Below are 14,058 nucleotides of genomic sequence, written 5' to 3'. Positions count from 1 at the left end.
GGTGGTTTGATTGTTAGAGGAAAACAGGAGGTTGCACTTGAAGTTTTTTCATTGATTGCTTGATTCTCCCCGAGGGTCTCAGACAGACGGACTACAACAATTTCAGAAAAACAACAAATTCAAATTTATTTGACAGTTGTTTTTTTTAACCCGACTTCTCCTTTGACTCCTTCTTAGAATGTGCTAATCCAACTTTTTGCAGCAGCAGCAGCTTTATATGCCTCTGGACATCAGAAACATTTCATCTCCAAGTGAAGAATGAACAGTCACTGCAGACACATGATGACTCTTAAGTCGCCCCGAACCCACAAGCACAATAAATCTGACCTCAGGAGACAGAACCGATCTTTCCACTGACATCGGAGACTGTTATTAGTGAGTAAACCCTAACCCGAGAAAAACGGGGTTGTAACGTTAACACACACCTAATATCTCTACTGCAAACCCTCTGCTCACCACAATCACTGCTCTCTATCAGAGGGAAAGAAACGGGGAGAATACACAGCAGGAGTCTCCTATGCAGGATGAGACCAGGCGAAATAGAAGTTCCCCCAGAGGGAACGCCAGTTATATAGACGGGTTTCTGTGCAATCTCATCACAGAGATGAGCGGGCAGCTATAGGGGGACAGAAAGCACGACATGTCTAGCAGAGCCAAGCTCCAAAGCAGAGATGACAAAGAGTCACCAACCGCAGAAAAGATGGATTGAAAATGTGTAATATTCCGAGGGGATCATATGTCTTTGCTAAAAACAGAAGGAGATTATGGATCCAGGCCTGAGGGGGAAAAGCATTTTAGTCACACAACGCTAGCAAAGCAGCAGGTGGTTATGATGGCGTGCTGTAATGCTCCGCAGATCGATTAAAAATGAGCTGATCAACAACAGGGTGATCGACCCACACTGTAAGGAAATATTTAAATATATATAGCAATTATGCCTTAAAACTTAAAAATGATGAAAGACATTGTTACGGCTCTAAATTGTTGTAACGTTACGCGACTACGGCGGGGGAAAGCTCACTGTACGGTATGGCGTAACGTTACATTTTTTAAGGGAAGACGTCCGGTAGTCTACCGGGGCAGCCGCTTTTGTTTGCATACTACATGCTACATTTTGGCCAAATCAGTATATACTGATTTTTATTTTTTTTATTTGAGTATAGTATGCGGTTTCGAATACAGCCAATATTATGTTTATCACGTGGTCATTTTGCTTATCACTAACACAATATAAGCTGGATTTAGTGCCCTGACGCCATCACCGGTCGCTGGTGTCGTTTTTTGATTTGCCAGAACGTGTCACAGTGACAAACGCCCGGTTCAACCCATTGGCATAAAATCAGACCGGTGTAAGCTCGTACACATCTTGGGTTGTAGAGTTAGAAAAGAAGGGAGCTTACCAGACCTCTGGATGCGCACTCTTTTAAAAGGTAAAACTTGGTCCAATCACGTATGATACTTCCATCTAGCGTTGTGGGGGGTGCCATGAGCAGGAGCAAAGCATCGTTGAACAGAGATACGGGTTCTCCCCACTGCCACTACCGTCACTTCCTGTGGAAACAGTGAAGAAAAATAGTCCCTGATAGATCAAAACATTATTAGATTTCCTGTCGGATTTCAATCTCCAACTCCACATTCCTAGACATTGTCTACACCTGGTGTCAGCAACCTTTACTATCAAAAGAGCCATTTTACGAAGAAAAAAAAAGAAAATCTGTCTTGAGCCGCAAAACATTTGATGAAAGCAACACAGTTTATAATCTAAGTATATAGTATATAAGTCTAATGCAGTGAGGCCCAAAGTGCAAATGTACTACGGAGTATTAGGGCCACATTGAGGGAAACAAATCTGAGATTTCCAGAATAAAGTCAGAATATTGAAAAAAGTTGTAATATTACGAGAATAAAGTCATAACTTTATGAGAAAAAAAAATCGTAATATGAGAATAGTCATATCTTTACAAGAAAAAAGTCGCAGTATAACGAGAATAGTCATAACTTTACGAGAAAAAAGTCGTAATATAACGAGAATAAAGTCATAATACGAGAAAAAAGTCACAATATAACGAGTCACAATATAACGAGAATAAAGTCATAACTTTACTTTAACTTTTCTCATCATTTAGCATCGACAAAGAGGCTACCTATCCCAAAATCTGTTGTTCTCCTTCATGATTGGAGATTGATGAAGGCAACACATAGAATGCACTGATTTAAAACTTCTGCACCTTTTGACAACTGTAATTATTGGCTTGGTAGCAGCAGCAGGTTAAAGAGCTTTAGCTGTGTATCACATCAGTGTCAGAAAAGGAAAGAAAATGCCTCGATGGATGTCTACATGTTCCTCCATTTGGAACAGGATCTTCTCCTTCAAGCCAATACCATATGTTATTAATACATCTTCTCTTTATTTTTTTATTTGAACTATCTAATGCACAGTTACATAATAATTGCATAGTTGTATGGCAGCGAGAATGATGTAACACTGGTTGCACTTTGAGCTCTTGCTCTGTTATTGTGAGATGTATCAGCAGGAGACAAATGTGGTCGCTGCCTAAAAATATCCTGTCTGCTTTTAACACAGACATCAGCATACCGTTAAAGAATGCAGGAAACATGGCCATACAAACCTCAAAGGAAGAGAATGTATCTACGGTAACGAGGCACTAATGCATTATTACTAGGGGCTGTCAATCGATTCAAATATTTAACCGTGATTAATCGCATGATTGTCCGTAGTTAATCGTGATTCGTCGCAAATGAATCGCACATTTTTCATCTGTTCAAAATGTACCTTAAGGGGAGATTTGTCAATTATTTAATACTCTTATCAACATGGGAGTGGACTAATATGCTGCTTTATGCAAATGTATGTATTTATTATTGGAAATCAGTTAACAACACAAAACAATGACAGATATTGTCCAGAAACCCTCACAGGTACTGCATTTAGCATAAAACAATATGCTCAAATCATAACATGGCAAACTGCAGCCCAACAGACAACAACAGCTGTCAGTGTGTCAGTGTGCTGACTTGACTATGACTTGCCCCAAACTGCATGTGATTATCATAAAGTGGGCATGCCTGTAAAGGGGAGATTCGTGGGTACCCATAAAACCCATTTACATTCTCATATCTGGAGGTCAGAGGTCAAGGGACTCCTTTGAAAATGGCCATGACAGTTTTTCCACGCCAAAATTTAGCGTAAGTTTGTAGCGTTATTTAGCGACAAGCTAGTATGACATGGTTGTACCGATGGATTTCTTAGTTTTTTTTAGTTTCATATGATACCCTAGTTTTAAAACTAATCCTGTTAAAACCTCTGAAAGATCGATTACGTTACTGAAATTAGTGGCGTTAAAACGATTTTTGCGTTAACGTGTTGACTTCGACGACTTTAATTTGTGCTTTGTGGTCAGTATGAGGTGCTATAACAAGTAGGTAACATGATTCACTGCAGAAATGTCATGTATACAAATGAGCATAGAGTTCACAAACACAAACCAAAGATAGGTAGGCAAAAAATATGACTCATCCGCATTGATCTGGGCTCTTTCTTTGTTAATCCTCTTTCAAGTGTTAATATTTGGTCAGACTTTTATGCAAAACAATGAATTAAATGATTAATTTTACCTAATTATGAAAGTGCTAACATCTCAGCAGGAGCCAAGGAGAACTCCTAAGGCAAAAACAATTGCCTTTGGAAATTGATAAAATAATGTGAGCAGTAAACATAGTAACAAAGCAGCTTTAAACAGCGATAATGACACATTTCTATAATTTTAAAGGGCCCCCTGCTGCTAAATATCTAAGAGACAATAAACCCATAAAGTAAAACGTGTAAGTATCAATCTGATTAACAGACAGTTATGTTAGGTTTCACTGATGTTTCAACTGCAGGTCAAATTTTTATCATATTTTTTATGGAGTTCTATAGATTTACTTTTTTTTTTACGTGTCCCCTCCAACTGCCTTATCTTACACTAAACTATATTAGTGTGCGTGTGTGTCTCAGTGGGCTGCACACCACATCTTATTAAAATGCAGACCTGTTCCGTAACCATCTCTCTGTCAGGGATAAGTGTTACTGACAACAATAACCCGAGCACTCTAAAAAAAGAAATCAGCTCGGTGATTTAAATTAGCATCATGCTAAACAACTGGCAAAACAGAGCTACGGCAATTATGTAAATATGCTGAATAATTTCCATATTAAATGCCACTCACTTTACAACAGGATATACCAATATAACAGAACACAACGTGATATCATGATAGAGTGTAATTGAGGACCGAATTAATCTGCAAGATTTCAGTTTTCTACGCTCTTCTTGCTCTCCTTAGCTTTTAAATTTGTATTAAAGGTCCCCTATGGTGCGCAGTTTCAGGTTCATACTTGTATTTTGTGTTTCTACTAGAACATGTTTACATGCTGTAATGTTCAAAAAACACTTTATTTTCCTCGTACTGTCTGTCTGAATATACCTGTATTTACCCTCTGTCTGAAACGCTCCGTTTTAGTGCATTTCAATGGAATTGCAACGGAATGCGTTGCTAGGCAACAGTTTGGGTCCATATTAACTTCCTGTCAGCTGATTTTATTTACATACACTGCAACAGGAAATAAACTGGGACACATTTAGAATATTTACGTTTAAAAACGTGTAATGGTCTAAATATTGTATATTTGTGACATCACAAATGGACAGAAATCCTATCAGCTTGTTTCAAACTCACAATTTCTGAATACGGGCTGTGTGTATTCCTCCATATCTTGATCGTTTTGATAGTTTAACAGTATTTATAAAGCACTTAAACCTGCTTTATAATATAAAAGACATGAAAATCTCACTTTTAACAATATGGGACCTTTAAGTTCTCAGTCTGCTCAGGCAGCCATGAATATTCAAATACAAATACACAAGAGCTTACATGCTCAGACAAAAATGATGAAAACTCTTAAATCAAAGATCTTTACTCACCATCTGTAGGCTTGAAATGTGGCTCTGAAAAGTTTATATTTTGATCCTTCACAGAGGACGTCAGCTAGTCGGTTTGGATCCACAACACCTCCAGTGGATTCTAATGGAGACACAGAGTGACGGGGGAAAAAAGTGTCAAACGCTTGTTCATAGAAACTTCTTGAACTACTCCTGGCGATGCTGTACAGTGCTTTGAGCTAAATGCTAACATCAGCATGCTAACATGCTCACGATGACGATGCTAATATGCTGATGTTGAGCAGGTTTTATGTTTCCATGTGAACCATCTTAATAGGGAATGGGAATCACGGAGCATTCTGGGGCATGTCGCCATTTTTGAAGGCTAGCGTACTGAGCTACGGTAGACTGTCACTTTCTGTCAACGGTCTGTTCATCTATGATCTGTCAATAGTCATCATCAGAGATGTATAAAGTACGTGCAAATACTAGGGATGCACCGATACCACTTTTTTTCAGACCAAGTACAAGTACTTACATTTGGGTACTCGCCGATACCGAGTACCAATACGAGTACTTCTCTGTGCCAAAAGACCCTCGTTAACAGCCAGCTGGAGGGTGTGAGCGGCACACGGCACGCTGGGGAGTCCTGCATACGAGGCGGTGCGCCGCGACCGGCTCTAGGTCGGCTTTGAAATGCTCAGGGCGAAGGTGCTTCACGGGGCCGTGGGCCAAAGAGTCACCGGGGCACACTGTTCTTAGTGCGCCCCAACCGCGTCGTGCCCCCAGGGCGGGGCTCGGCCCACGTAAAAGGTGCCTGGGGTCTGCGGCGATGTCGGCAACCCAGCCGACCTTTCTTGAAACACGGACCATGGAGTCTGACTCACACGCGAGTCAGAAGGTGCAGGCAAAACCCCGTGGCGCAATGAAAGTGAGGGCTGGCGCGCGCCGGCTGAGGCGGGATGCTGGCCACGCGGGGTCGGACGCACCACCGGCCCGTCTCACCCGCACGGTTGGGGAGGTGGAACGTGAGCGCGTGCGATAGGACCCGAAGATGGTGACGAGAGGTTAACGTCACGCTGCCGTAAAGTGGTTATCGTTGCCGTTGTATCGGAGCCGTTTTGCGAGTGCGAGTACATGAGCACAGTATCGGACCCGATACATCCCTAACAAATACCTATATAAAGAGAAGCTGACAGAGGCAAAGGGGCCATATATTACAAAATTAAAGTTAGTCAATGATATCGATCCTCACGAATAAGGAGGACCTTGACAGTTTGCCACCCATTACGGTCACTGATGTGTCAGCATTTCAAAATATGTAAATCTTTGGAGACCGATGTCCGATTCACAAACAGGTGGGTACCGGACATTCAGATCTACAAGGCAAATGCCAACTACACAATTGTATCTTGAAACCCATAAAGTTAGCCTACCTTTGTGTAAACAGCCAGCGGATGGCACTCTTACCCTTTATCCTCCAAAAATGGCCGACTTGCTGTCGGTGACGTCACATTTCAATTCCCTATTTAGCATTTTAGCATGCTAACATTTGCTAATGACACCATTAGCACTGTTTTGACCTAACAATGGCACTAGACTAAAGGTTAAGGGATTACCAGTTATTATAATTCATCCTGAGGGGACCATCTAGGGATGCACCGATACCGATACCAATATCTATACTGTGTTCATGTACTCTTACTTGCAAAACGGCTCAGATACAACGGCACCGATACCACTTTATGGTGGTGCGCCCGACCCCGCTGGGTCGACAGTCGGCACCGGGAGCAGGGGGCCCCGTCCCTCCCCGGTGGGAGAGAGGGCGCAGCGAGCCCTTTGTCCACGGTGCGGCGATCCTTTCCAAGCCGACCTAGAGCCGGTCGCGGCGCACCTCCTCGTATGCAGGACTCCCCAGCCTGCCGTGTGTCGCTCACACCCTCCAGCTGGCTGTTAACGAGGGTCTTTGGGCACAGAGAAGTCCTCGAATCGGTACTCGGTATCGGTGAGTACCCAAATGTAATCCCCTCGGTGCATCCCGAGGGGACCATCTAATAATTGTTGTCAGATTTCATGTACAGTGTAACTTAAAAACAGGCTTTTAAAAGCACTTGTAAGCCTAACCGCACCCAGAAGTGATGTCACAGTGTACTGACACACCCGAAGGGAACACGTCTACATCACTTCAGTAAAGTAAACCACTCGGAGTCAGCAAAAACAAGATTTTCAGCTGGTGTTAATGTTGCTCTTCAAAACCTACAACCTCATTGTGGTGTCAGAGGATACCAGGATCAGTAGGCTTTATCTTCTGGAGACCACGAATGTCTGTTACGGCATCCATCAAATATTTGTTGAGATATTTCAGCTTGGAGTCTTCGAGACTCGTCCATACAAAATCTGCTTAGAATTTAAATTCTGTAAGATCTTGAAATAATCACTTGTGTCAGCTATATAGCTATTCCAGAAATTACAGATACTAGAGATGACACGTCTATTCATTTACACATTCAACTGCTTGTTCCAATGCATAAAAACTTAACAGGAGTCTCTACTGCAGTTTTCTTTGCATATGAATGAGCAGCAGCAATCACTGGGATGAAAGCTGGTGCTGGGCATTAGCAATGTAAATGTGGATTTCTTGCCAGCAGTAACAGTGCTAGAACTAAAGTACAAATATTCAAACATCTCACGGTTTGGCTGTTGATGAATGATGATGCTCCGAGGCCTCATACAATTTAAAAGAAGTTGGAACCACTTACATTTTGAAAATTCTAATTTTGTTTTGAAGTAGTCTGAAATCTCTCAACGCGTTGCCAATTTTCGAGTGTCTGTGAATATATCAATCCAGACCGGCATTTCCACCCTCACTGCTTTCCTCGAAAACACCAATTTCGAAACACAATTTCATTCTCCGACATGTGCCTTCTTTCTCACTTTTTCCACTCTTTGTTTTTTTATCTCCTATGACATTCTCCCCGCTGCTTTTCCTCTCACCCGTCTCGGTCCTTTTATATTCTCATTTCTACATTCCTTGGCTGATGATAGCGGGTTATCTGAGACACAGTGGAATATTATAAACACATGTATCATTTTGTTTTTTGAACGCTATAGGTCTGATTACAGCTTCCTGTCTATACCTGATGTCTCATTTCCAACCACTTAACCCCCCCCCCCGAACCCTGAGAACAGACAGAATAACAATCCATCTGATTCATTAGACCAAATTAAGACGGCTGATGGCTTCCAAATAACAACCGCCCTCCTCGTCAACAGGGTTGGAAATGTGTGATGCAATACAACAGTGCATGAAAAAAACAAAAGACTGATGATGGGCACAAGACATTCTTGTTTACCAGTGTTAGTCAGTGTTTGGCAGAGGCCTACAATAGGTGGAGCAGAGCAAGGAGATTTGAGAAGGTCTTTACTATGCCAAAACAAGGCAAGCTAAGCATACAGCTGCTTCTCCCAACACAGGAGGACTGGGTGCCTGAAGCTCTGCACATATGGGAGAAGGATTGGGAATACCTGATTAAACCAGTTTCTGCATTCGACATTACATATCACAATTTAATACACGTCAAATATGGGTCAAACATGTCATTGTTTCATTGTTTCCGTGTTTCTTGTAGTATGAATTGTTGTGGTATTTTAGAGCAAGCAGTGTTACGGTTGCATATTGTTCTTTCGTCTAAATTAAGCGTTCCTTCAACTCCACATTCCCCAGAGAAAATGATTAGAAAAATGTATTAAGTAAAAAATTTTCAAAAAAACACTGTTTACTTATGCTCAAAATTTCAGGTGCACACGCAATTTAGAAGTTAAATGTCTTTAAATATTCATTTTTGGCAAATGAAATATTGTATGGAAGATGCCATTTTAGTCAAAGCACTCAAAGAAGTTGAAGTGTCAGCTGATGTTGCCACACTGAAATAATTTAAGTTGAAGTGTAATTCCACGACGTGTTCTCATACGACGGTTTGAATGATATCTTGTGAAAATTATGAAAGTTATTCCTCCTATTCGTTGCTGGACATCTACGCATGTCCAGCAACGTGTCAATTTCAGCTTGTTTCATGCACACCGTCGTTTCAAGATAAACTTCCACCTCCACAATAAACAACTTCCTTAGGATTAGGCAAGAAAACTACTTAGTTAGGCTTATGGAAAGATCGTGTTTGGCTTAAAATTGGCGTTGCTGAAGTACGTAACTTACGTGACAAATAAATCAAAGTTTGTCTTCTGGTTTCACATGGGACACAAACGCCGGCCTCCTGGGCAAAAGTCTGTTCTCATTTTTTGACCCGCCCATTGCGGTGTACGCCGCTATTTATACTTCCTGTTTCACGATTACATTTGTAATTGATTTTGTGGGATATATACAAATGACAGTGCATTACTTTTGGTAGGTATAGCAACAAACAGTGAATGAGACCAGCCTGCATTGCGGAAAGCATGCAAAATCTCAGTTTGAATGCAAGCGCTGAAAGTAGTTGATGCGTATTCTCATATTGTGTGCTAGTGTTAATAATTGTGTTTAATATTGATTTATGTACTTTATTCTTTTACAATTAATTTCATATTTCTAATACTGTCATAATACAATTTTATGTTTATACTAGAAAACAAATGCACAAGTAAAATCAACAGTTATTACAGTTAGTAAAGTAAAACACTCAATGACTTCATAAGTTCACAGCTTCATGTAGTCTACAACTTAATATTTTATAAGCATTAAAGTGCTTTTCTTCCACGCAAGACAGGCACAAGCCGTTTGAAATATTTAGAGGTCCAGCCTGGTATATTCTGAGGAAACATAACACTTCATTTTCACGCTACTATTTTTAAATAGCCAACAGATTGAACTCCATTATTGAATTATTAATGTGCTTATTTACCCCAGGTGTGGTGTGTGCCATAAATTATTTCATGTCACCTTTACAGAAACACCTTCACTGTGTGCATTGAGAAGTAGAGAACTATGCTCATGATCGCAGTGTGAATTGTGGTATTTAGAGCTGTGATGGGATAATGTTGCACATCTTTCAGATCTTTAATTTGTTATATTTAAACCCAGTCTCTCTACTCCTACATTCCCCAGAACATATAAATGCTTTTAAAGAAAACATAAGTGTGGTCCCCTGCACTGAAAATTGCACTTGCAAACACCGAAAACCAGTTAAAATGTCTTACAGTAAAATGTTAGTTCTTTGCATGTGAAATATTTGATGGGGGTTGTAGTTTAATATGACTGAAATAAGAAAAATGTAAAAGTCAGCTGACATATAAATGATGAAAGCAAAAGAAGTTTCAGTTGAAATGTTAAAGCTGGAAGCATTTGAAATCAGTTGTAGTGTAATTGCTGAAAGCATGAAAATTTCAGCTTAAGCTGCGTAAAACGTTGAGTTGTCATTTTAGCACTAATAATAGTTGAATCAACGTTTGGTCAGTCAGAGCTGAAAGCAATCGTCAGGTGAAGTAAAAGAGATGAATTATGAAAGCAACTGAAATGTCTGTTTAAGTGCTGGAAAACAGTTAAAGTGTGTGCAGTAAAAGCACTTTAGGTGTCAATTGAAGTGTTGAAGCTGAAAGCAGTCGAAATCAGTTGAAGTGTAATTGCCGAAAAGTATGTAAGAGCTGAATGTAGTTGAATTAACAGTTGAAGGGAAAGGGCTAGAAGCAGTTAAAGTGTCAGTTGAAGTGAAAAGAGATGAAAGCATCTGAAATGTCCTTTGAGGTCTTAACCATGAAAGCAACGGAAATGTCAGCTGATATGTAAGCCCTGAAAGAAGTTGCATCTCCAGTAGAAATGTAAGAGATGAAAGCAGTTGAATTGTCATTTGAAGAATAAGTCAGCCTAATCGTACACGATGAAAGCAACTGAAATTTCAAAGTGTGTTGCTATATATAAAAACTGACCTGTTGTTATTATGACTCCAGTCACGCCTGTCACTTTGTTTCCTGTCCCATCAGAATCCCACAGGAATCCCGGGAAAAAATGTCAGCCTCTATTCTGCACTTCAGCTTTGTGAAATACCACCGTCTCAACTTTTCTAACTTTGTTTCCTTCAGCATCCAACCAGTCCTGGTATTTCTCTCTATCGATACCCGAAGCAGGTGAAAACCAGCCACATTAAAACAACTCGGACCACACGAGGCTGCAGTTTGAATCTTCCATCTGAAATCAGTCTGTGTTTATAATTCAGTCAGACTCTGTGGAGTCTAAGGGCAGAGATAAAGTGAATCTGTAAACCTGAGTCTTATTTGATTCTGCATATAAAACAGGAAAATATGTGATAGACTGTAGACCTGCGTGCTCCGTGGGGAGATCTGTGCATCTTTCTGAACTATTCACTCTGAAAAAAAACAAAAAAAAAAACATAATCTTTTTTTGCACTTATCTCCTCACATTTTTATGAACACACGCTGGCATTTTTGGACTTTTCATTAAACAACCAAATATTTTCTAACAGTAGTTTCATAGCCATCCACACCTTGGAGGTGCTTCAACTGCCGGTCACCTTAACTGTCTATGTTCTTAAACTTGACTTTTGCAACCCATTACAACCTGAAACAACTTCACAACTCTATTGCAAAAAATGCACTGGAAATGTATAACAGTGACTAGAGGATGCTGAGTGAGTGGAGCAGCAAAACTCGCTGTTTGATATGCAGGGACTAATTTCACGGCAGAGCACAACAAAGTATTTCAGCTTTAATATATTTGCTTGCAAATAGTATCATATTTGAGTGTGAAAAAAACATTTATAAGTGCAAGGACAGGCAGCTTGACACCTCTAGAGAAAAGGGACGGCAGCAGTGTGCAGGATATGAATAGAAAATAAGAGTGATGATTATACCAGGTAAGAGGTTCCCAAGCAGGCGTGTAGAAATTCAGCCCTGTGTGGGAGGGGAAGGGGAGGTATGAGTCAGGTAGATTACATATGTACAGTTTATACGAGGGTCAGTTCATTTAATTACTATCAATCGATTAAAATATTTAATCTCGATTAAGCGCATGATTGTCCATAGTGAATCGTGATTAATCGCACATTTTTTGTCTGTTCAAAATATACCTTAAAAAGGAGATTTGTCAAGTTTTAAATACTCTTATTAACATGGGAGTGGACAAATATGCTGCTTTATGCAAATGTATGTATATATTTATTACTGGAAATCAATTAACAACACAAAACAATGACAGATATTGATCCAGAAACCCTCACAGGTACTGCATTTAGCATAAAAAATATGCTCAAATCATAACATGGCAAACTGCAGCCCGACAGACAACAACAGCTCTCAGTGTGTCAGTGTGCTGACTTGACTATGACTTGCCCCAATCTGCATGTGATTATCATAAAGTGGGCATGTCTGTAAAGGGGAGACTCGTGGGTACCCATAGAACCCATTTACATTCACATATCTTGAAGTCAAATCTTGCCCGCATGAGACACGCGTCTATTTTATAGAATAGAGGGCTCGCCTATTTTTCACGCGAGCCGCTCGCGTCTCAGCTGCGTCTCTCAGCAGCAACAGACAGGGAAGGTGATCTATTGACAGTATATTATCATCATACTAGCAAGATTACTACAGTTTCCATGTCTAGTCATCTGTAGAATATGTCACAGACAGTGAAAGTGATCTAGTGACTGTATATGAACATCATACCAGCAAGACTTTACTACAGTTTCGATCTCTATCTGTAGAATATGTTACGGAGATGAAAAAAAGTAAAGTCTTATTTTTAAATCAACACTTCCTGCTTTCATTTCAAAATAAAAGCCCTCAGGCGTTTTTTTTCTATAGACAGAATCCCTTCATTTGTTAACACGAGGCTTTTATTCTGAAATATGAGCAGTCAGTGCTGTGGAACACGCAGTGGCTTGGACAGCTGCATGAATTGATAAAGTATGTGGTTTAAATCAACGCTTCCTGCTTTCATTTCGAAATAAAAGCCCTCAAGCGTTTTTTCTTTGCACAGAATTCCTTCATTTGTTAACAGGAGGCTTTTATTCTGAAATATGTGCCGGACAGTGTTCTAGAACACAGAGTGACTTGGAGAGTTCCATGAATGAATATAGTACGGAGTTTTAATTGTGGATTATTACTATTATTTACTAATTACCACACGTTTCTGAACCTTTCTCTGTCTAAAATAAATATAAATTATATTTATCACGAAGTTTAATGGTCATTAAAAGGCAAGCTCTATGCAGAAAGAAAGGGCTGACAGCAGCAGCAGAAACACAGCCGATGCGCGACGCAGCCGCCACGCGAGGCAGCCGCCACGCGCTCCTGACAGTAGTGTGCCCACCACTTAATTTTAAATTCCAGTCATTATTTCATTCAGACCACTTTAATGAAAGATGACCTGCTAATGTTCATTATTAAATGACACTCTCACAGAGGCTGAGACTCGCTTGGTTGTACAAAACTCTCTGATATTCAGCAGATGGCAGACAAACTGCTGCCAGTGCTTTCTGTTTGGCCAAGTTAAACTTTTAATGCAGTTTTCCATCAATAAAGTAAACAGTCTGCATTGTGCTGCGGCAGTTGAAGGAGACTGGTGGCTTATACAATTAAACTGAGTTTGCATTAAGTAGCTTTGACAGTCCAAACAGATTAGATATCAGTGTGTACCTCATATATTATTAGACTGGGTAGGTACACCCAGATTTGGTTATAAAAGATTTTGTCCTGCATGAAGGAGAAAAATCAATCCAATTAGATGGAATTGTGTGATTTGGCCTAGTGTTCTCGCTTGAACTGGGGTTGTCCTACTGAGGACAGGAGAGGGATAGCTGTCATGTCAAAACTGGACACATATTTCATATTTCTATTCTACACTTGCTGTCATATCTCTCACAGCTATCCACCACAGTTCATTATTTGCTCAGTTTCTCTTTCAACATCAGTCCAAAATCAGTGGAAGTGTTCATTTGGGTTGAGATCTGGTGACTGTGAGGGCCATAGCATATGATTCACATCATGTTCATACTCATCAAAGAATTCAGTGAGCACTTGAAAAGTTGGAAATTGATTTACTCATTAATTCATGTCCTTCCTTTAATTTGTCACCCGTCTGTATATTGTGTGAGAGGTGTTGTTAGGCTGT

General features: G+C 40.2%; 1 protein-coding gene and 1 long non-coding RNA gene across 2 annotated transcripts in view; one reads left to right on the top strand and one right to left on the bottom strand.

Moving 5' to 3' along the window:
* Positions 1-14,058, top strand: part of cacna1g (calcium channel, voltage-dependent, T type, alpha 1G subunit) — a 351,728-nt gene that overhangs the window by 334,692 nt on the left and 2,978 nt on the right. The window lies entirely within an intron of this gene.
* Positions 101-5,094, bottom strand: LOC119479420. Its single transcript, XR_005204680.1, has 2 exons — positions 4,986-5,094; positions 101-1,551 (listed from the first exon to the last, which is right to left on the bottom strand). It is a non-coding gene; the product is annotated as an uncharacterized LOC119479420 (long non-coding RNA).

The sequence above is a fragment of the Sebastes umbrosus genome, chromosome 20, assembly GCF_015220745.1.
Source record: "Sebastes umbrosus isolate fSebUmb1 chromosome 20, fSebUmb1.pri, whole genome shotgun sequence".
Lineage (NCBI taxonomy): Eukaryota > Metazoa > Chordata > Actinopteri > Perciformes > Sebastidae > Sebastes > Sebastes umbrosus.
This window is presented reverse-complemented; position numbering and strand designations above follow the sequence as displayed.